The sequence below is a fragment of the Ambystoma mexicanum genome, chromosome 2q, assembly GCF_040938575.1.
Source record: "Ambystoma mexicanum isolate Mex_15411 chromosome 2q, UKY_AmexF1_1, whole genome shotgun sequence".
Taxonomy (NCBI): domain Eukaryota; kingdom Metazoa; phylum Chordata; class Amphibia; order Caudata; family Ambystomatidae; genus Ambystoma; species Ambystoma mexicanum.
The window spans coordinates 500,515,272-500,539,621 of record NC_090924.1 but is presented as its reverse complement, the minus strand read 5'-3'; the positions used below and the strand labels follow the sequence as shown (position 1 = coordinate 500,539,621).

At 46.7% G+C, this 24,350-nt stretch overlaps 1 protein-coding gene across 3 annotated transcripts in view; it reads right to left on the bottom strand.

Moving 5' to 3' along the window:
* MAD1L1 (mitotic arrest deficient 1 like 1) overlaps positions 1-24,350 on the bottom strand; it is a 3,106,940-nt gene that overhangs the window by 1,338,934 nt on the left and 1,743,656 nt on the right. The window lies entirely within an intron of this gene.

Here is a 24,350-nt window from a genome sequence, read left to right as displayed (position 1 = left end):
ATATATTCCTTAATGAATACATTGAACTAGGGTACTGTTAGGATGAATCAGATTCATTGAGAATATAGAGTTAGGTGCTGCTGCCCCAGTATTCCAAAAAAGAAAATTCCTGAACCCAAGACTTTAAAATGATTTGCAACCAATTAAAAAATAAAAAAGATAGGCAAATGCACCAAGAGATTGTAAACCGTGTCCAACCTTTTATAAATCACTCAAACAATAGGTGAGTTATATTGGAGCAGCGAGTTTCTCGAAGGCTGGAATCTGCAATGTTTAGCTCGTCAGATGTTTTGGATTACGACTCCCATTATCCCTAGCCAGGATAGTCAACTGTGAGGTTTCATGGGAGTCAATTGTCCAAAAGATCTGGAGATCCGCAGGTTGCAATACTCGAATACCAATACTGGTCAATGGTCTTGGAGAAAACTAAGCAAATGGTTTAGTTTCAAACTTTATTCTGAGACCTGCTTCCCCTTTTCTTTTCAGGGGGAGGTGGATTTCAGGTAGACCGCAACATCTGTATTGTAGATTGAGAGTTACAAAGATAAGTTAAATCAAACAACCCATGTTAATGTGTGTCTCTACATTGTGAAGTAGTGGATCATACTGTCTATGAATAGTCATGCATTTGTTTTTTTGTGTGTAAAACATTAGTGAGACAACAGCAGGCAATCTTACCTCAAATTTAGATCCAGCTATATCTACCTGCTAAAGTCCCCTAATAACTAGTTAGTGCCTCAGTTGTTCATACCACCTGCTTGTATATAATCCCATTGCCTATCTATATGGATTTGTCCACTCCTCTTTATATAAATACTATTGTCTGTATATTAATATCTGTTTAATTGCTATTGCCTGCATACTATTATCTGTAACTATGTAACCTGAAGCTTTGCATATTCTATACTGCTGCGCCCTGCTACCCTCATGTCTGGTGTGCATTATAAATGAATAAAACAAACAAGCAATGTGTGTATCCTTTCTGTAGACAAGCTGCCAGTATCCAGTGTAAGTTAGGGAACATATTTAATTATTTGATTTTAAATAAAACAAAAAGTGCAGATTAAAAGAACATTTTTCTTGACACAGATTGTCTGAGAGAAGGTTGCTGCATTGGGGCAAACACAAGAGTGTTAAAGTGGTGTCATCCTTCCATAAAAATAATCAGTGGAAAAGTACATGTTTTGAATAAATAGATCTCGTTATAGCAGATATTTTCCATCACATTTCCATCTACTGCTATTTTTAGCAACAGTGTTTGGCTACCGTAGGTGTCAAGAATGAGGCACCTATTTAAAACTTAAAGGGGTGACTTGTTCTGAAAAAAGCAGACACACAAGTTGTTCGTACTCGCTCTTCGTGTAGGATTAATTGTAAAGCGTTAAACGTTATTGCCTTAACAGTTTACACACTCAATGTTATGAGTTATGCTACATGGCTTGAGGACAAAGGCTACACTGTTCATTCACTCAAATATCCAACAATACTACTGCAGAGCTGAAGAATTCGCAATTTACAAATTAACCTTTTGTAATATAGTGCACATAAAAGTGCAACTTTCAAAGGACACAAAGGGACGAAGAATATGCAAAGCAAGTACTCAGAATTTTGAATATTTGAAGCAAAATCCAGAATAAGCGCACACAAAAATTGCCTGCACTGGACTTGAAAATATAGATCCAAGCACTGCTGTTGCCCATCAGTTCCTACATTCATAGTTCTTGACCATCAGTTACAAATTAGATTAGACTAAATGCTCCTTGGGACAAATACGACCTTTTCACCAACAGCAGGACCTGTGCAAATCAATTACTGTATCCTATTGACTTATTGCTATAACCTTGTAGAATGCTTTGGCCACTCTCGGTTCTCCACGATAGCAAATGGCTTGATACTGAGGACATCTGCAGACGAACATGCGGCGCACAATGAATTCGAGTTATGGTTGCATGGCAAAGCTTTTTCTCCATAATTTAAAGTTTAACCCACAGACAGCGCCAGCTTGTGCTGAAATCACATTTAAGAGACAGTAAAAACTTCTATTCATAGCAACATACAAGACATAATTGTCTAGATCTACTATAAGAAACTCGGCTGACATGATAACCTGGGCGTGTAATTTATTTCTAATACTTTTAAATCCTATTCCACTTATCTTCTCAAATGAACAGGTGCTCAATTCTGAACTCAATGGGCCAGTAACACTTTTTTGGCATCACTTTTTTTTTTTTACTTTGCAGATTAGAGCCTGGACTTCTGTAGCTGCTCTCTTCCTCTTGCAGTGGCTGTGTTGCTGGCTTCTTTGCTTTTCTCAATTGCTGCATTGACTTCGGAGCTTGGCCTCTATATCCCCCCTCCCTCTTTACTTCCACAACACTGACTGATGTCTTCCTTTTTGCATGAGTTTCCACTGGTTCATAGCACTTCATATCTCCTATTTAGACCCCAGCCCTTGGATCTGTATTTAATGTGATATAATTGCACTGGTACTTTTGCGTGTTATACCCGATTACCAGAAGTTCGTTTGAGTGTAGCAAGGCACGTTGACAGCCCTCGGCACTATGAAGCCACCCATCAGCGAGCGAGAACCCCACTTTCAGACCATGTTTTTTGCTGTTTCCCCATCCTATTTTTATCTCCAACATCACCTCCTCTACCCAGTGTGGAGTTATTAATATGTGGTACACAAGAAGGCAACCTATGAACATGCATGCAACCTCTTTGCCTTATAATTAGGGTGGTGGGTGATTAAGGGAAGTAGATGCCACAATACTGCAAGATTATACTTTGGAATACAAAATTGGGGTTCCAAAACCTAGTGGTGGGTTGAGATAATTATTCTTGTAGGTTGATGGGCAGAAAATGTACCGGAGAGATTTAGCAGCTCTGAGGTGTTTGGACCAGGAGGGCGTATACCCTGCACACAGGTATTCCCAATCCAATACATTGAAAAGTCGATGCAGTCATATACCAACTACAACTAGTGAAAGTATCCACTTAATTGAGGCAGTGTGATTTTCGCTTGCTACACCATTACACACAGCTTCACTGGTCACGTGATTCATTATGTAGCATGCTTATGTACTGCAAACAGGCAGCCTTGTCAAACTTCATTTTAGAATATCAAGGACTGTCTAAAGGCGATCAGGTAAAAAAATGGCTAGAGTTTTGCCATTGTTAAATAAGCAGGCTCCTGTATCTGCCTTTATATCATTGGCTGCAGAAGATATGTGGAATTTCAAGAATATATATTTTCAAGAGACAACGGTTGCAGAAACAAAACAAAAACAGATGTTGCTGGCTTGCTGTTGCAAACCATAGACTATCGTTATAAAGCAGGCTGATACTCCTGCTCTGGCAGTGGTGGATTGGCGAACAGGGAAATCTGGAAGTCCTAAAATAAAGTGAAGCGACTCCTTAACATACTCAATGGGATGGAACATCACCAGAAATGAGCCGATCAAGGTGACATATGCAAATGCCATTCAATCGGTTTGCATAGCTATACCTATTGCCCGGGACAAATGGCACTTGCCTTTCATAAAATCAACCCAAAAAACCAAGTGGAAATTTTCTTGTAATAGTATTTTGAAAACGTTAAAAGGTGTGCATGTTTTAAACTCCAAGAATCAATACAATATTTTCTCTGGACCATGCAGTCCCAAAATGTGACATTTCACCATTAGCTGTATGCTATTGTTCATCTGCGTATTTGGTACAGTGGTGAAGTGCCCAGCCCGCGAACCAGGAGATGGTTCAAATCCAGCAAAAACAAAGAGGTGATGGCTGGAAGCAGGGTCGGACTGGGACCAGAAATAGGACCGGTCACCCAAAAAAAAGTGTCCCACCCCTCGCCTCACGACCCTTGACCTCTGATGACATCACCAGAAGTGATGTCCTGGGAAGCGATGAAACACGACCTTTCACCCCATGACAAAACAGGAAGTGGCATCAAATAGCATTGTTCCTAAGTACACTAAATTACTGTGAATCCAAGCAGACATCCTAGGCCAAATGATAATGTTATTGTACAGCGCTTATGCTTAGGCACTTTTTTATAGAACAAATATGCATACAATATCACCCAACCTGTGTTGGTACTCATTTATCGACCTAAGAAGGATGAAAGGCTTTTTTTTTTTTAAAGAAAAAATGAAGAAAAAAAACCCTTTTTTCAATGTTCTTTTTCCAAACCGGCCCAGGCATGGCCACGGGCTGAAAGGAAGAGGGGCCAATCTAACTGTGGCTGGAAGGTTTAGAATTAATCTTAACCTCTGGTATTGCTCTGGGCAACCCTGCAGACCATCGTTTTTCGCCTGCCATGCCATTACAGAAGGGGAAAGAACATATGCAAATCTGGCTTGCTCCCACCCCAAAAGGGGCAGTCCAGCCCGAACTGCTAGGACACAGCCCTTCTGCACGAGACCACAAACATCCCCAAATATGTTTCAGCCTTGTTGGGCCTCATCAGTGAGGAGTAGCTTGGGTCTCTAGGCCAGGACAGCGTGAATGCTTTTCATTTTACACACGGCCTCTAAAATACCAGGGGAAAGGCATCCATCCTCTGAAAAAAGTAGGTTGATGCTGTCCACTGGCGTGTACCCTCGACTTGAGCCCTGCCTGTGGGCCTCCGCACCATGGGCCTCTTTTGTGTGGGTAATTCGTTAATGATCTCCTTAGCATCTCACCCCATCCCATTCCCATCTTTCCTACCCGCCCCCACATCTCTGATGCAAATAAATAGTTATGAAGCTTCCAGTATTTCATATGTTTAAGTCCTTTTTATATTGTATGTTACTTGTTAATCCCTATGTAGGGACAAATGTGCTTGGAAATTCACTATTTGGACAAATGTTTCCAAATGTTCTTAGGAGGATAAAAGCCCCCACCCGCCCTCCCGAAAACCTGCATAAAGGGGATTAGCGCTTGCTCACTACATTCGGTAGCATGGTATACAGTGGCGGCCGCTTATTCAGGGCGTGGGGGTGACGCCCTCCCTCCCCCGGCCGCTTATTCAGGGTGTGGGGGTGACGCCCTCCCTCCCCCGTCCCCAGGGAGTACAGAGAAAAGAAAACAGTTCCCTTCCTTTTATCTCTCTGTAATCCTTTTATTATGCTGCGCAGCGCGGCGTTAAAACAATGAAATAAATAAATCAATCCGCCTCTAAACTTGGCCTGATCAGTGTGATTACACAGACACACAGGGGCGAGTCCCATTTTACACACTTTTTCCATATGATTACTGCGCGGAGCTCGTAGGCTCTGCGCAGTTTACGCAAGTCATTTTCATTTGAGGCACTTAGGGGGCTGGCGGGGCGCTCCAGCAGTGGCCCTGCCAGTATAATTTTTGCGCAAACATCGTAGACTTCACAAATCTTGCATAGAAACATCATTTATGGGATTGTCATTGGCTGTTTGCCAGCCAATGACAATTCCGTGTGGGGGTTGGGTGATGATGTGTGCCCCATCCCCCTTTCTCACTTGACTTGCAATCTGCAGAGCTCCCAGCCAGGGCGTGTCTGGTCAGAGACAGCGCGCAGCAGAGCAGAGCCTCACTCAGCCTCGTGTGCTGTGTGGCCTTGCTGTAACTTGTGGACAGACCATCAAGGAGCCCGAGTTCAACTTAATGGTGGTAAGTAGTAAGTGTATGTTAGTTGTATGATCCACCAGTCACAGTGGGAGAACGTTTTACAACCACACGTTGGTAGTCACCTGCTCGAAAAGTTTGCAGAAAAGTTGACAACACATTATCACGAACGCCACTTGGTGCTTCCATTTTTCTCTTTTACCAGCAACACACAGAAAAATGGCACCTCTGTGTTACAGCCGCCGCACACCGCTGTCTGTATTGAGATTCATTAAGTTTGCTGACAAAACCCCCTTTCAGGCTGCGGCCTCTGTATACACTACGCATCAATAAACTGTGTTTTTGCAGAAACGTTTTAGTCGACAACTTCCGAGTCCCAACCTTGCCGCCACTAGTCTGCACAGTCTCCTCGTCATCTCATCTCTCTACACGTCTCCCAACTTCTTGGAACACCCTCCCAAGCCCCATAACCTCGCCAACAGGAATGCACAGAATCATGTCTCATTTTAGGGCAGTCCCGGGATGTCACTGCATTCCATGTCACGCTGGTCAGAGTTGCAACCTACATGAAGCAAAATGGCTTAAATGCACAGTTTGAATGTTTATAACACAAAACGATACTAATGAAATTCTGGGAGCGTGAACAGCAGGTATATGTGTTTGTAGTAGAGGGGTGCACATGCAGTAAAAACGGTGTCGTTGGCCCATGCGTGGACTCCTGAATCATCATCATAGTTTTGCCAGTGGTGGCAACACTATACACTGGATCGCCATATATACCTTACCCTGTCTGTCTGGCATATCGCGTCTCTGACACCGGAATTGCCTCTTACCCATTGTGGGCAACATCCCGATCTGCGGCTCTCTACAATTACTTTAAAAATACCACTGAAGGCCTAAACCCCATTGGGGTGACCAATTACGCATAGCCTAGCCACCTCAAGAGAGAAATCATGCCATCTAGGGGCCCAAATCCGACCAATATGATCAAAAGGACAGGTATGGTGAAACTTGGGTGATGGCCTTCTTTACTACTTAATTCCAAATTTAATAGGGGAAACGCATATTCAACTGTCTACTCAATGGGTTCAGAATGATACTATAAATATTGTATGTGTTAAATTAAAGCTTCACAAATGTGTGAAAAAGTATATGGTTTTAAAAATATGTTTTTCCATTTAAAAAAAAAAAAACACAATTTGGTGTGTCCATGCCCGTCTATAAATCTGCAAATCAATGGCAAGACATCCGTTAATGATGGAATGCAAAAGGAATTTTATAATAGTTTTTCGAGATAGAACAGATTTGAGTGTGATGGTTCAAAATTTTGAAAGCACACGGAAAGCACCAGTTAGCTCAACTGCCTTAGAAAAAATCAGTGCCTTCCTCTGGAACAATTAAGCATATCGAACAACACCGTTTTAACCTATATGCCTTATTTCCACATGTTCATATTTACCACACCAAAAGCCTTCATTTTAGGTAGAATGTATCATTTTCCTCACATTATATGAAGCATGCCTTTGTCAAACATTGAAACTTAAACACGTAACCTTTTCCCCGCATTACCTTTGGTTATTAGTGTTTAGTAGGCCATTTCTCTGCTTTCTGCTGAATTGCATTCTGATGTTTGTAGTCTTCCATTCAAGGTGGGTGATTAATGCCACAATTGTAAACTTTTTGCATAGCATATTTCTACAAGAATTTATATATTTTGGTGAGCACTTTACCATGATTTGTGTATTGTTGAAAGCCAAAACGTGGGGGTGAGAGGTGAAAGGATGGGAGGGCAAGTGAGTCATTAATATTGGCCCAGGATGTGGCAAGAGAGGTTACAGTCCTGGACACTGGAGGGCTGGTTTTCCCTAGTTCTGGCCCTGTGCTGATTAACAGGGCACAAGTCGAGAATACATGTTACGTTACATGGGTGGACAGCATGCGCTCACTTTTTTAAGGGGGCAAACGGATCGCCTTTTAGGTGTGTTAGAGGCCAGCATTAAAAGGTGTTCGGCTACTAGGATTTCACCCCAGGTTGTCATATTTCCACTGGAGGTACTTACCTGGGCTGCACTGTTGTAGTAAATCACCACTTGCGCCAAAAGCCAGGCTGGCTGCAGATGTCTGTCTGGTGGGGGCCCATTTTAAAATGATGTTTGTGGTCCCCCTTGCCTACAGCTGGGAAAAAGAGTCTGAGGCACCCATGTAGTGCATATATTATAGAGAAAAAGGAAGGCAAAGGGAAAGGGGTTAATAGCAGAATATCATGGGATAGGCAGCCAGCTGGGTGTTGAAACACTAAAATCCACTGAAAAGCCACTGAAAAGCCAGTTAGCTCTTTGTCATCAAGATGCTAATGTAGTCGAAACCAGAGTAAAAATCCAAAGGGGTGATATGAACTCTGTTGGATACTGCAGGAGGCCTGAAGGAGGTGATGGCCTGAGAACATCTTGTAGCATGTGCGTTTCAAAGCACACATTTAATGTATTGAATTAAAACATATTTTTGCTTTTTGATAAGAATTCCAGCATGGGAGCAGCTGCCAGATGCTCATTTTAAATAAAATGTTGAAACGCACTGGCCCCATCAGCATAACAAAATGATATTTGTCCATCATTACTGGATATCTATATAATGAATTGTTTCATGCATACAACAAAGGACGAGCTATTCTCAATACAAGCTGCTGTAAAATACACCGTCACAATTGCACGCGTAAGAATTATGTGCCACCATTGATATGTAGAACCTAATGCATTTTATGTCATATTCCTGTGGGTTTAAACAGTAAAATACACATTTTTGAAGCAATTTTTTCCAAACGTTTGCCAGGGGTAGGCGGATGAGCGGATGTGGATTGGGATCAATCGGTGCGCTCTCTCAATCTCGATCTCAAATGCTCCCAGAGAAATATACGCCCCACCACCTTTCAAAGTCACCAGCCGCCACTGATGGTATAATATAGGGACACTTAAAAAAAAATATTTCCAGGGCCAATTTCTATTCCCAGTGCACCCCAGTAGTAGTCTGCAATATGCAAAAACTTTGAAATAAATATATCAATTAATAGATGTACAAAATACATTTGTAATAAAGCATTTGCGATCAGGGGCTGGCTAAACACAATCGGGGGAAAGTCGGCCCCGCGCATGCGGACGCATCAAGGAATCAGCAACCAAGGCTCGAGCGTACAAAAAACACACGAAACACTACATTAAACGTCAAGGGAAGCAGGGACCTCCCCCCACACCCCTCCCCTCCCCTCCCCTCCATCACTCTGCTGCCAGGTTCAAAATCCGGGACGAAGCAAAATACTGTGTGGCATAAAAAAAGTTACTGTTTATTAACAGGCCGATAAGATTATCGTTGCAAGAAACGCTGCCCCAATTTTCTGATTACGCGGCTTATCGGCAAGCTCTGCCGAGGCCACCGAATGGAACCTAGCGAGAGAAATGAGGAAGCAACTTATGCCGATAAACCTGGCCTGTAAATCCAGGGCCAGGCACATAATTTAATTTCTGTATGCTGCATGCTTCTGTAGAGAATCCATATGCTTCCCCTGGCACTTGCTCTGCTGGAATGAGTAAGGGCGTGTCGCGTGTGTGGTTAGGGATGGGGAGGGAGGTTAGCAGTGCCATTTTGTGCTCGTTTGGCCTGTAGGTGTGTGCAGCATCACAAGCCGGAGGTCCCTAGAACATCCCATTCATCACAGGCGCTGCAGCCTCAGCCTTGAGTTGGACTGCCACCTGCTTACTGACAAAGGAAGATAAATTACACACCGCTCCCAGGGATGGTAGAGCGGAGGCTGCAGGCAGCAGTTAACATGGCGGGGTTTAAGCGCGCGCCCGGCTGCGCGAGGCTTGCAGACAGACGTCCGCGCACGAAGGATCCCCGCAGGGGTTTACGGAACAGAAACGTAACCAAGACCTTGTTGCTCGCGCTATTAACAGCGACGGGTATCTTTGGTTGGTGATATGGGAACGTGCTATTAAGTCAATGAAGCATATGTTAATGCTCAATCTATACCTGTCAACACGTTGTTCAGGTCCAAATATAGATCTTCAAGTACTTATTGTACGCTACTCGAGAATCTAATAACAGTTCTTAAAATGGCTTAAACGTTTAAAATGACAATGAACATGCACATAGATTTCTTACAAACCCCACTCCCTGAATCAGCATAGTTAAGAGGAAAAGCGCTAAAAAGTAATTTGGCTCCATCCTATCTGGAATGCATTTCCCGAGGAACTCACTCCCTGGTCCTCCAGGGATGCGATTGTGAACCAGGGACACTTGGCATTCTGTTCCTTGGTGAAATACAGCACCTATGGGTGACCCAAGAGATTGAGTATACACTTAAGTGTCTTGCTATAAAACACGAGATACTGTCTAGCTGGCTCAAAGCTACACATTTATGAACAAGGGGCAGAAAAGACGAGCATCAAAAATATGGTAAAGTGCAGTACATGCAGAGTCAGGGGCATAATCATTCCATATAACAGACTTGCACAACAAAGGTATTATTTCTTCAAGAGTCCAGAATTAGTAGTATTTTCTGGCCAAACTGCACAAAAAATGACTCTCTGCCAGATGGATATTCCTCCGTCACTCCGGCTCGGAACACACGCTCCTAAAGGGTGCCCTATCTGAACCCTATTAAGATCAAAGATGGAGACCGAGTCAGTTTTGACTTATTCAAGTTGATTGAGAGCATCTGTAAAGTCTGTGCAGTCTCCTCTGGCAAATTGCCCCCGACCAGCCAATTGACCAAGTATGAATAAGAGTGCCACCCACTGGTCCTCAACATGCCAGCATTCACATTCATAATCTCAGTAAACTCTCAGAGGTCCTAGTTGATATTAAATGGCAGGACTCTACTGAAAATGCCTCACCATCATTGAGAAGGGCATACATTGTCAATTTGGTTTCCAAAATTGATACATGCAAGCACACATCCTTCAGATCAAAGACACAAAGACAGTCCCCCACACAAAGGGACTCTGCATTCTGGTCACTTCACCATCCTAAATTTCCATAGGCATAGGAATATGTTCAGGAAGAAAATGCCCAGCACCACTTGCAAGCCTAGCAGTCTCTTTTTCAGAACTGCGAGTACCAGTGAAAAGAAGCTCCTACCACTCTCTGAAGCTGGAACACTTCCAACGCTCAAGAAAAACTCAAGCAATTTCGCAACTTTCAAGAGCAGTGCCAGAGATTCGATCTGTAAAACTGGAGAAGCAGGGGAGTGGGGAAGAATGGTGAGTCGGAATCATGCGGGAACCAAAGAAAGAAGCCAGTGCCCGGCAAAGTGTTAACCAATGCTACAGATGCAGATCAAGTGTGCCTCCAATGGGGTGGGGGGATTTCGGAAACAGATGCAAAGTATCTTTTGTTGCTATTGGAGTCAGAGGAGGGTAGAATCCCTTAGGTGCTGGTCTCTAGTTTCGTCTAAGCATGTTGGGTGAACCATCAGGTTGCCTAGTCCTCTTCTGGTTTCCACGGAACGCACCCAAATGACCTGGATCTGGCCTCACCCCAGCTCTGTACCTGGCTGAATGTCTTAATCAACACTGCTGAGGACTTTGCCATTTACACACTGGTGTTGGTAGTCTAATTTAGCTTGTCATCCATCCAATAATGGAAAAGATTGGAGCCTTCAAATAGCAAGTGTAAGATTGTTCCTTGCACATTCACTGTAAATTTGGTTGTGTGCATCCAAGCCAACCATGGTAATATTCACTCCCATGCAAATACTGTGACTGACAGAAAAGAAAAGGTCTTGAGCCATAATGTTCTCATCAGCCATGGTGGCCTTGAACGCTGCCTGATCTTCTGCTTGGACGACCTGGAGTAATTCAACAATCTTGTGCAACAAATTTTGATTTGTGGCAGGCAATATAGCATCAACATTTCCCTGGCGACGGTGCAGGGAAATATTTCAATATCAATTTATGCCGAAAGCCTCGAGGAGCTTGTCCCCTTGCTGAGCACAGTGGTCAAGGACGGAGAAGAGGTGGAGATAGAAGGCACTGCGCACAAAAAGGATGCTGCCACCACCAAATGAGTCACATCATGAGAAGACAGCAGTGAACACTCAGTCAGATTGTCGCTAAGATACCCCAATCCTTTTACTTGTGGACTGACAAAAAACATGCTTCTGCCATATCTTCCTTGGAACAGCAGCACGACAATTTATAAATGAGTGCCTGAGCATCCCGCAGACTGAAGAATCAGTATCCAGCCACTATCCTAACTTTGCCAAATCATCTGCAAAGGCTATTTCCGGAGAGGAAGTGGTGGGTCTCGGGAACTCCCCCTGACAAACTGGCCTGCCGCCTGTTCCAAAGGCAGTACAGACTCTTTGTCCTCTCTAAGAAGAGAGCCTACATCCAAGCCTGCATCTCTGCAGCATCTAACAACTCGGACAAACTTTTCAAAATCGGCAAGGAGGTGGCCAATCCTGCTGCAGTCTATACCTCCCAAGCCCTCTGCACGGCCTTGGCCTCTCCTTTTACTACTAAAACAAGGACATCCTGTCCACCCTCTCTTCCTCTACCACTCCTTGCTGGTCTGAGGCTGTCACTCCTCCTCCTTTGTCCTGTTCACCACTAACAATGTTGCTAGACAAGTCCAATCTATGAAAGTCTCATCAAACAGGTTCTCCCCTGCTCATCCAGAGCTAGCGAGGACCACATAGACACCCTTGCTCCAGCCTTGGCCGATTTCTGCAATCACTCCTTTGCCACTTGAACTTTCCCCTCCCCCTTAAGCACTCTCTTGTGCACCCCCTTCTAAAGAAGCCCTTGGCTGATTCTTTCTCTTCAGCCAACTATCACCAAATCTCCATCACGCCTTTCCTGGGCAAACTCTTGGAAAAGCTGGCCATCTCCAAGCTTAATCTACATACTGAATCTGTTGGTTGCCTCCATGACCATCAGTCTGGCTTCAGAGCTGCCAGAAGCATGGAAGCCACTCTCTTGAACACATGTGAAAATGTGCTCTCCAATCTTGACTCTAATCTCCCTTCTGTCCTCATTCTCCTTGATCTATCCTCTGCTTTTGACACAGTCAACCATACCATCCTAATCAATCGTCTCCGGGACAACCTTGGTATTACTGATCAGGCCCTGGCCTGGTTGACCTTTCTCACCGACCCGCTCAGGTCCAACTGGGGTCTTTCCTCTCTTCTATCTCCCACTCTACATGTGGTGTTCCCCAGGGGTCTAAACTCTCTTTCTGGCTCTTCAACCACTACCTGGCACCTCTTGCCCACTGCATCACTTTTTTCTGAACCAATTTTCAATGTTATGCTGATCATACTCTGCTCTCTTTCAGGTTCCCCGCAGCCGCCTCGGCTTCTCATGCCAGACCGTCTGGCCGCAATTCATGAATGGTGTGCCGCCAATGATCTCTGCCTCAATGGCAGTAAGACTGAGATCCTCCTCATTGGGACACATGCTCCTTTTCCTCTCTCTCTCTCTCTCCGACTGCCCACTATGGGCCCTCTTCCTGCTCTTTCCTCTGAGGCCAAGAACCTTGGTGTCATCTTCGACTCCACCCTCTCCTCACATCTCTGACATCTCTAAGAAGTCAAACTACCAGCTGCACCTCCTCAGAGGTATTATTCCTGTTCTCACTTTCCCCCAGAAGCTCACTTTCTCCAGAGCTCTGGTCCTCTCTAGGCTCGACTATTACAACAGCGTCTTTCTAAATCTTCCTGCCTCTACTCTTCGACCTTTACAACTTATCCAGAACAGGACTGTAAGACTTGTCCTTTGCCTCAAGCCCAGGGATCGTATTGCTCCAGCTCTGAAAACTCTTTACTGGTTCCATGTGGCTGCAAGGATCCACTTCAAGACCCTCTTCATTGGCCACACGGCTTTCTGGGGCCTGGGACCGCTCTACTTCCAACTTTCTCTACCAAAACATCTTCCTTCTCAAGTTCTCCACTCATCAACCTCCAACTCTGACGGTCAGATGCTTCTCCAAGTAGAGTGTTATTGGCAGATCTATCTCCTTGGCTGGGGCCTCCCTATGGAACAGCTTCCCTGCCGCTTTCAAACTTCAGCAGAACGAAAGAAACTGAAGACCTTCCTTTTCACTTCCGCTTTCTCTCTTCCTCTTCCATGCTGATGCACCCGACTGCTCTGCAGACTGGTCACCCCCTGAACTCGGGCCCAGGCTCCTGCATGGTCCGGGCTCCCCAGCACTTAAGGATCTGTATGTGCAACCCTTTATTTATGTTACTGTCTATCCAATGTACTTCTCCCTCCCCCCACTCGCACTTCCCCTGCACTTGCACGATCTCAATGTCACCTGACCTAGTAGGATTGTTGTCTTTGTCTTCCCTCTGTTCCCCTCCCTTGCCTTGTCGCGCCTTGAATCACTTGTGTATAGGCGCCTTATAAATGCCATATCATAACCCTACAGTTCATTTCTCTGCACTTATGAGCCACCTGCTGGCTGCACTTGTGAGATAACTGCACCTGCCGCCTTCTCTCCCCCTGGCACTTCTCTTCACTTTTCCCCACACTCGCGCAATCTGAATGACACAAGGCCTAGTAAGATCTTTATTTTGTCCTCCCTCGTTTCCCCACCTTGTCTTGTCGTGCCTAGAAACACTTGTGTACAGCGCGTTATGAATGCCACATCATATCATTTATGATATCATTTATGATATCAGCTGGGTAGATCCACTCTCCCTCCTCTCCGTCATCAGTGTCTTGTCCCTGGATATTCAAGGATTTACTAGGCACTGCAGGATCAATATGTGTAGGAAAAAGGTCTCCAGCTGGGGCTGAACCTGTATCCGGCAAGGGTTGTGTATCTGGAGGTGGCAACAGGGCCTGTGGAGCAGAAGGCACCAGGGTGCAGGAGGAATCATCGCCTGAAGAGGTGTAGGTGCCGGAGGCAGAGGAGCCTAGGATTGAGTCTCCTGTAGCAGAACCTCTGATCATTCCCCTGAGAATGTTAAAGCATTTAGGGTGGGGATTTCATAAAATTCACTAAGTAGCCAAAGAATCTCTCCTTCCAGGCAACAGCAAATGCATCGACAGTTGGGTGGGGGGGAACGGGTGAGGGATGAGTCACTTAGGTCGGAATCCATGTAGCCATAGTTGCTAACCAAGGCACCTACCTCCTCTGAAACGACCACACCCCAATGAACCAGAAGGAGCCCTGAAGAAGAGACTACTTGGAACAATCGAGCTACAGGTCTGTATTCGTGTGAACCTCAGAGCAAGCCCCAAGAGGCTTTGAGCCCTTAGGTAGCCTCCTTGATAAAGGCAACCCCTCAGATAATATGACCCTTAGGCCCCACAGATGAAGGCCGGTTGCCAGAGCCCAAAGGCCTCACAGAACCTGTGTTGGTAGGAGAACCTGAATGCCACTCGGTGCAAACACAAATACCAGCACTCTCTGCTTCGTGACTTCCACAAATCCTCCCATCAGGTGAAAAATCCCTGTGAAGCAGTCTCCTTGCTGGGGTGCCCTAGAAAAGAGTGGGGAACATGCCTTCTCTGATTTTTTTTCACCCTGTTGGTGAAGGTTCTTCAAGTCATCCTGGTGGTGACCTGGAAAAGATTAGCCAGCAACTGGTCTATCTATTATTAACAATCTAGATGTTGGCGTGTCTCACACTGCACAGGTGTCCTACTGGTGGGCAGGGCACAAACACGTCAAGCAGACCACATGGGAATCCAAAGCTGTAAAGGTCCCCAATCAAGGTGCACCCCTTGCAAATCACACAGAACGGCATGCGCTGGGGGAACCTGGGCACCAGAGGCCAGGGGTAAGAGAATGAAAGGAAGAGGATTTGGGGGAAGAAAACACGTGTACATTCCTGTCTGCACGGAAAAGAAGACTAGGGTGATTAGTCGGTCTGAACTAGCCGACTGATTACTCCCACATTCGTTATGGAGTCATCATGAAGCAAGACAAAGACAACAGATTAAAAGTTCAAAACAAAATGATTTATTAACTCAAATGTCAGTATGGTTGAAGGCCCAACGTGCCCTATGCTAAGGTGGGATTTCCCTACCTGAACGAAACTAAGGAAAGTCAGAGTTCAACTTAAACGTCTGTGTCCAAAACCTGTCCTTACCCTCAAAACTAAAGCTAAACAATGTGTAGCGCTGTCAACAAAAATAGAAATGGTGATCAAACAAAGTTCCTTTTCAGCTCCTCTTCCCCAAGTTCATTAAAGTTCCACAAAAAGGTCTCCGGATTGCCTTTCTCAGTTCAAAACAGTAACAAAAATCCTTGGGGTTCCCTTTCCCAAGTTCAAGGTAATTCAGTTCCAAAGAAAAGGGTCTTGAGGGCTCGGTATTCAAGAAAGCATTAAAGTTCATTGAGTCTCAGGGTTCCCTTCCCCAAGACTTCCATGTATCAACTTATACTCGGTTTCAGTCTTTCAAAGTTCAACACAACTCCAGGTCAACTTCAAACTGCTTCTGGATTGCATTAACAGTTCACTTTAAGTGCTCCTTCTTGGTTTGTTTCACAATATCTTTGGCTTTCACAATTGAGAGTTCCCTGGTCTAGGCGCAGTTGTCAGACAATACAGTCCAGCCATCACAGGGCGTGCAACCAGGTATCCTAGCATATTTAGCCCACACAGGTTCTTCCGTATTTTCCCCTGTGTAAGGATACACACTCGCTTAGCTTTTCAATGTCGGCCTCTTGGTGTTATATGCAAGTTCAGATTCACTTGGCTTCTCCTGGTTAGCCTTTTGGCCTTGCCACAATGTGTCACAGATCCTCTGCTAGTCTTTGGCCTTGCCACAATGTGTCACAGATCCTCTGCTAGTCTTTGGCCTTGCCACAATGTGTCACAGATCCTCTGCTAGTCTTTGGCCTTGCCACAATGTGTCACAGATCCTCTGCTAGTCTTTGGCCTTGCCACAATGTGTCACAGATCCTCTGCTAGTCTTTGGCCTTGCCACAATGTGTCACAGATCCTCTGCTAGTCTTTGGCCTTGCCACAATGTGTCACAGATCCTCTGCTAGTCTTTGGCCTTGCCACAATGTGTCACAGATCCTCTGCTAGTCTTTGGCCTTGCCACAATGTGTCACAGATCCTCTGCTAGTCTTTGGCCTTGCCACAATGTATTCATGCATATAATTCACAGTATGGTGGTTTTACTTCTTCCCCACATTTTTTTCATGCTCTTTCGCAAACTTCCACACTTGCTCTCTGATGTCATATGCTGTTTTCAAATGGGCACTTTCTCATTTATCTTTCATCAGACCGTAGCTTTGCCCATACAGATTTTCATTCAGTTCGATAGTCAATGTTCGCTTAACATCTCATTCAAGTATTAATTACTTGCTTTGCTTTAAATTGTATTTACAAAAGGCGATCATCAGGATTCATTCAGCATTCAAAACATTATTCAGGACTATGTTCAATTACTTTCATTTCACTCAGTATTCACAGATTACTTGTTTCAGTTTGTTCAGCATTCTCAGGAATGTTGCAGTATTACCGCGGTGCCCCCGGTACTTTTTTAACTACACTCACCAGCTGTGCGCGACCTCTCTACTGCTTCACAGGTCCTCTGTACAATCCTCCTGGATCCACGAGCTTCGCCTCTCTCACGGCTGCCACAGAGAGCTTCCCTCGCTCTCCCGCTTGCCTCGGCGGCTGTGAGCTTTCGAGCAGAGCAAAGCTTCATGCTATAATTTCGGAAACCGGAGCTTAGCCGGGCACTTAGACCCCCCCTTGTGGGCCGCACTTGGCCTTGGGTTATCTCCTTCTCCGGACTCGCGGGCCTCCCTCTGGTTTCTCAGACACGTTTCTCTCCAGCCCATTCCCTGCTCCTGGCCTTTCTCTCACATGGTGTGCAGCCCCACCTCTTATACTTAATAGGAATGTTAAGGTGCGGGTCAGTATGTTCAATTGTCTGACATGCCTGACTTTCCCAATGGTACTTCTCCTTAGTCTTCTTTTTTTGTCTCAGTACTACAGTGGTGAAAATGCCTACTGGTGTTAACTACTTCTAGTCATCTCTTCCCCATCCCTGTACTGTAATGGCCTGAATGGGGAAAATTTAGGGTATCTAGTTTACAGTAGCCCATAAAGGCTGGGGGCTGGTTCTCAGAAGGAAAAGGGGGATACCGTGTCTTGCCTGTCCTACCCATAAACCTTCTCTTTCTAACCCTATTTCTAGTATTTCTAGATTGGTGATATCTCCTGCCATTTTCTTGGTCAATGGGTTAGGGGTAGCAATACCCCCATAACTGCATCTGGGATAGAGGGTTCATCCTGAAATGGAAATGCTGGATACCGTATCTAACCCAAGGACACCTTATCCCCAATCCCCAAGGACCTCCACCCAGGTGATCCTCCCTCGCTTCTTCCACCCCCAGGGTCAGGATCCAAAAGTGATGGCTTTTCCCTGGCCACCTGAGAAGAGGACCCAAGGGAATTAGATGTGCGGATGCCACATTTAAATGGAAAACACTTACTTTTGTGGGTCAAATGGCACCAGTTGTGTTCCCCTCCAGATCACCCATTCAGTATGGAGTAAAGGTGACAAAGTAGAAGTAAAATAGGCTTTTGCTGAGGGAAAGTTAAAAGAGGATTCAGCAGAGGGAGATGTGGAAACGAAACAGTCGTGAAAGCGGGGTTGGGGTGGGCACCACGTGTTATAAATCTCGTACAAAAGTAATACTTCTGGTGATCAAATTTAAGGAACACCTTGGTCAAAAGCCCTATGGCACAAGGCTATCAATCATATGCAACAAACAGGTCCAGAGTTCCCTCTGAGCCTATAAAAGTGCTCCCTGCTATGTCCCCTAGCAACGGGTTACAAATATAGTCCTGTCAGTAAATAATTATATTAAATGATATTTAAAGCCATTAATCCATCATGTCTCAGTCTTTTATTGCTCCATAAAAGGCAATGAACAAATGAGTCTTGTGTTTTCTAGCCTACAGGATCGGCCATCTTTTTGTCACTACAGCTTTTGACTACATTCCAGCGACCACTGTGCATGACAAATGCACATGACATTTCATGTCAGTGTGAGGGGAAGAACACCATAGACTTGCTTGGAAGCAGGCAGATTCTATTAGATCAAATGTCTATAAATGTGTGTCCTTTCCTATTTAGTGGCTGAACAAACAATAGGTGCTTGCAAAGTTGTTAATAACTAATCTTAGAATTATTTTGAGAAGAGTACAGTCAGTGGCTGCAACTGAGTTCACGATGTGCCAGCTTCTTGTGGTTACTAAGAAGTGACCATTTTGAGTGCCAACATGTCCGGTGCACATCAATAGCCCATTCGGAGAGGGGCATGCTGAGGTGCGTTCAGTCCACTGTCTCTGTGGCTGAATTGGGAGTGGAGTTACAGATTGTATATACTGACGAGTCAAGCGAAACAACTAAGGTGTGGGATGTCCTTAGTTTCCTCCACCATCAACTCCCATCCCGACGAGTCAAACGATAATAATGATGATCAAGATAAAGGTTGTGACGCATCTTTATTTTAAGTCCTCACAACACGGTTTTGAAAACCAGCGATACCGAAGATGAGAATGAGGATAATGACAGGTACAAATATGGAAGGGAAAAACAAAGCCATTTTCCCTCCTTTATACATGGTTGTTAGAGACAGCTTGTCAGACATAAGAGTGCAAAATGTCAGTGTGTGCCAGCAAATTGTTGCAAGGGAAAAAGGACAGAGCCCCTTTAAGAGGGGAGCTCGAGACTATGGGAGGGAGCGGGAAGCGGGAGGAAAGGGAGGGGCAAGGGAAGGGAGAAGGCAGTCATGTTACGGAGGAATAAAGGGAAGGTTGTAGAGCAGAATGGCTCCCGTGTTTTCTGTCTGTAGCGCACGTGTATGGCCAGCTCAGCAGTATAACAACTGGCGACGAAGGCAAACGATCCCCTGCTGTGCCATGACGGAGGGGAGCCCAGCAGCATCAGTGGATAGGGCCTGTGTGCCCAGCAGCATCCGGGGGCCCGTGTGCCCGCGGTGAAGGGGAGGCCGAATGCCCAGCGGCAGAAGAGGTGGAGGGCCCGTGCGCCTAGCGTGGAGGACGTGTGCCCCATGAAACAGAAGAGGCCCATGCGCCTGCGACAAAGAAAGGGCCAGTGTGCCCTGCAGTAATGATGGGCCTGTGTGCCCTGCAGTAATGATGGGCCTGTGTGCCCTGCAGTGAGCCCGTGTGCTCGGAACAACGGTGGGCCAGAGCGCCCGGCAATAAGAGGTGGGCCCGTGAGCCCTGCAGCGGGCCGAGCGCCCAGAGTAATTGGGCCCGTGTGCCCTTGTGGTGGGCCCGTGCGCCCGGCAATAGGAGGTGGGCCTGTGAGCCCTGCAGCGGGCCGAGCGCCCAGAGCAATTGGGCCCGTATGCTCTCGTGGTGGGCCCGTGTGCCCGGAAATAGGAGGTGGGCCTGTGAGCCCTACAGTGGGCCGGTGCGCCCAGAGTAAACGGGCCGGGGTGCCTTTGTGGTGGGCCCGTGTGCCCAACAACTCAGGTGGGCCTGCGTATGCCCTGGATTTAAGCAGAGGCCCGAGCGCCCCTGCCGGAAGGTCCGTGCAACCCGCGCATCAGGAGATGCCCGTGTGCCCTGCACCAGCGACCCGAAGTGAACCGCCCGCGTGCGGCCCGCGCATCCGAGAAGGAAGCCCCAACAGCTGCGGAGCGTTGGAGGAAGGGAAGAGAAGACCGCGTCTGCAACGTCTGTAACCGCACGGCAGACCCGGCAGTCCAGCTGATACACCACGCCTGCTCGCACAGTACAAGAGGAGTCACCCGACCGCCGCTGCGGTTGCAACCTCTCAAGTAAGGAGCAGGGACGGGGGCTGAAAGAGAAAGGAACCCCGTGTCTCCCCAACGTGATAATCTATATTAAAGCAACAATACCGAACGAGATTAAACCCGTGTCTCCCATTTGTGACACCAAAAAAAAAAAAAAAACATTATTTCCGTAATAATAAAGATACGTGGGGAATTCACATCCCGTGTTTCCCAGTGTGACAATAGTGCAAGCAAATAAAAACAAGCAGGAAAGTGCATCTTGCATCTCCTGTTACGTCACATTGCCTCAGAAATAGACAAAAGGAGGAAAGATAGAGTGGGCCCAACCACGACCCATGAGCGCCCGTACCAGACCCAAACAACAGCAAGGACACATGCTGTGCATGAATTAAGTGACACCATAGTGCTTACACCCACTTACCAAAGGCACACCCCGATGCCAGGAACAAACGTCATCGCCTCGACACCAGCGACAGTGACCCGAGAATTGCCCAGAACCACGCCCTAGCAGCAACAGGCAACAAAAGTAACCAACCAGAGGCAGCACACAAAGTGGCACCCGCGGCCAGCGCCACCACCAATCCTCAAGATATAAGAGGCCCGCCGCTTATGTCTGCACCACCAACAGAAAGGACTGATACAGAGAGAGGGGTCCACCCCGGGACCAAAACAACCTAACAAGTGCAAATAGAGAGCACTAACTGGGACACCGACACCACGCCAGAAACCCAGAGCCACCCAGCCAGTGGACCTATGTTCTTGGAACACCAATGCAGCTCTATAACAGACTTGGCACACATTAGTGGCCTCCACCACGCAAGTCACCGGTGCCGAAATGTGACAGGCCCACAGAAGGACAACACCAACACAATTTGTGCATCACCACGAGGATAACGACAAGGTGGAGAGCCATCACGCCAACTCACACTCCTGCAGACTGCAGAGGACCAAGAGAACCCATCTGGATACTACCAGCAGCCCACGAGAGTAAAGCTGCGCCTGAACTGCCGCTGCCTAACACGAGAATACGAGTAACCACGCCACAGGACAACCAACTGCCCTTGACCATCCTGAAAGCCAAGAGCGACAACCAAGGTCCTACTTCCACGTGGAGCACCACGACGCGCCCACACCATGACTGACCACACACAAGCAGACGCCGACGCAGGCACGCAAGCCCTGGCAAACTTGGGCCCCACATCATATGCCGCCGCCATGAGAAGACCCGACCCATTCGCCTTGAATCCGCACCACGACCAAGGAACAAGATGGGAAGAGTGGATCGAAGAGTTTGAAGACTTTCTAGGTGCGATTGGGAACGTAGACCCGCCAAACAACCTCAGCATATTTAGGAATTTAGTAGGAAAAGAGGTAAAGGACATCATCAAGACAATCCCTGCCACAGACAAAACCACGTACCAACGTCTCCTCGATGCAATAAACGACAGACTCATAGTAGGATCCAATAAAGACTACGAGCGCCTTGCATTCAACCAACACAGGCAACGTTCACACGAAACAATTGGAGAGTTCGTCATACGTCTCCAGCAGAAGATAGGAGACTGCGACTTCGCCAACTTCAATGATGAAGAAGCTATAAGACTAAGGATCATAGAAGGGTGCACCTCGTCAACATTCAGGAAACACCTTCTCATCAAGCCCCTACCCCTAGCGAAAATACTGAATATGGCAAAAACATACGAGAGAATTGACGCACAGGCAGCCGCCATTGAGAGGAAAATTGAACGCGACGCCATCGCGGCCCTCACGGAAAAGCAATCGCAACACTCCGAGCCCACACGACCCTGGAGAAGGAAGAAACAGAGAAGACACTGGCAAGAAAGCCCGAGCAGAGAGCAATGCCACGGGCGAGGGTGGAATAACACCCACAGACAACCATACCCAGCTCTTAGACGAACATGCTGGCGCTGTGGCCAGGAAGGTCACCTTCAGAGAATGTGCAGAACAGGACCACTCACAAGCTCGGCATGCCAACCCACACCCCAGGAAAGACACCCGAGTGCACCGAGAGCACGGCTAGACATCAGGAAAGACATCAAGGACATGGACACCAGCCCACCCAGAGGTCTCAGGCAGGCACACCCCCTCTACCCTGACCTTGCCCACCGCAAAGGGGACGGACCGACACTTGGCACACAAATGCCACACGTCCTGCGAGAGAACTACGAGCTTTGCAACCGCCCAGTACCCTTTGAAATATTGTACGGGGGGGGGGAAATGGAAGTCACAGAAAACGTCAGTACAAGGCAACAGTACCAGACAAGGGCGGAAGAATACCCCCTAGACAAACCCCAAGACAATGCCATCCAATGGAGGACGGCACAAACAGAGCAGCCGAAAGGATGGCCACAACATGACCCAACCCAAGGAGAACGCAGAGTGCTGAACACCATCCGTATGATACCGAGTCCCGCCAGAGGACACAGTCGTCTCAGTAACCGGACAGCACTACAACACGCACTCATCAATGTCCACTATAGGTCATTCAAAGTAACCCACAAGAAGGACCACGTGACCGAGCAAGATGCTGAAGAGACAAGCAAAGCCAAAGGACAGATGAACAGCGCAGATTCCACCCTAGCGACAGGGAACAAAGAACAAGTGACAAGTACGACAAGGAACTACGGAAAAAGGACGCCAAATGACTCCCTCCTCCATGAGTTATACTTTGAAGAACATGAACCAACGGAAAGGAAGGTGATCGAGATGGAGGAAAAAGAGAGAGAGGAGACTCATGAGACGCCACAACGAGAGAGTGCAGAAGAGACCCACGAGCAACCAAGAAGGCCCCATCGAACCACAAAGAGACCCCAACGGCTCATCGAGCAAATGTAACCGGGGAAGTTTCATGTTAAGCAAGGGGGAGGTGTTGCAAGGGAAAAAGGACAGAGCCCCTTTAAGAGGGGAGCTCGAGACTATGGGAGGGAGCGGTAAGCGGGAGGAAAGGGAGGGGCAAGGGAAGGGAGAAGGCAGTCCTGTTACGGAGGAATAAAGGGAAGGTTGGAGAGCAGAATGGCTCCCGTGTTTTCTGTCTGTAGCGCACGTGTATGGCCAGCTCAGCAGTATAACACAAATGTACTTATTTTGCCACTGCCACACGCACCTTCGCAGCCTGGAGATCGTAGGAGAACACGTCTTGTTGCAGCAAGACCGTCCAAAGCGTGGACATTCTTCATAGCACAGGAGAAGAAACGACAATCTCAGCACCTGCGCTCTGTGAAATAAAACTGTGCCAGGGAAAGAATGGAATCAGGTTGGGGATTGGGCGTTTGTGGTGTTCAATGATGAAACACCATACACAGGACTGAAATGACCCAAGAAGATACATATTGGAAGCCTCCCACTAGTCACCATGCCCCCCCCCTAGCCCATATGCTACAAGATAGGAGACGCGTTTATAACGCGCCTATACACAAGTGTTTCAAGGCTCCACGAGGCAAGGGAGGGGAACAGAGCAAAGAGACAACGATCTTACTAGGCCAGGTGACATTGAGCTCGCGCAAATGCAGGAGAGGGAAACGTTCGAAGGGGAGCGGAAGTTGAAGTGCAGTGCATAGGATAAACAGTAAATAAATAAGAAGTGCGACAATAAGTATGAAATACGGTAATTCCTGAAAACGTTGCTGCTTTTGTGACTGCAGTGGCGGGCATGGACTGATTAGTCCTTCGTGCCTGTGCTACTACTGGTCTATCCTTGAATCATGGTATTTTACAACCGCAGTAATGCACAGTGAACCACCTTCCGACCGAGAACACCGTAAAAACTCTGGCATCTTCTCAGTCCTCCCTGTGAAACAAGAGCTGCTAAAATGGGTATTTTTGTGCCTAGTGCAGACCCTGCTAGTAACAAGTACAACAGTTTCAAGTGCAATCTGCAGAGGTGCTTTCCGATGTTCTATGAACAACATTACATGCTTTCTTGCCCATTTCCCAAATAGCAAACACTAAAAAGGTTGCTTTAGAAAACATAACCTTAG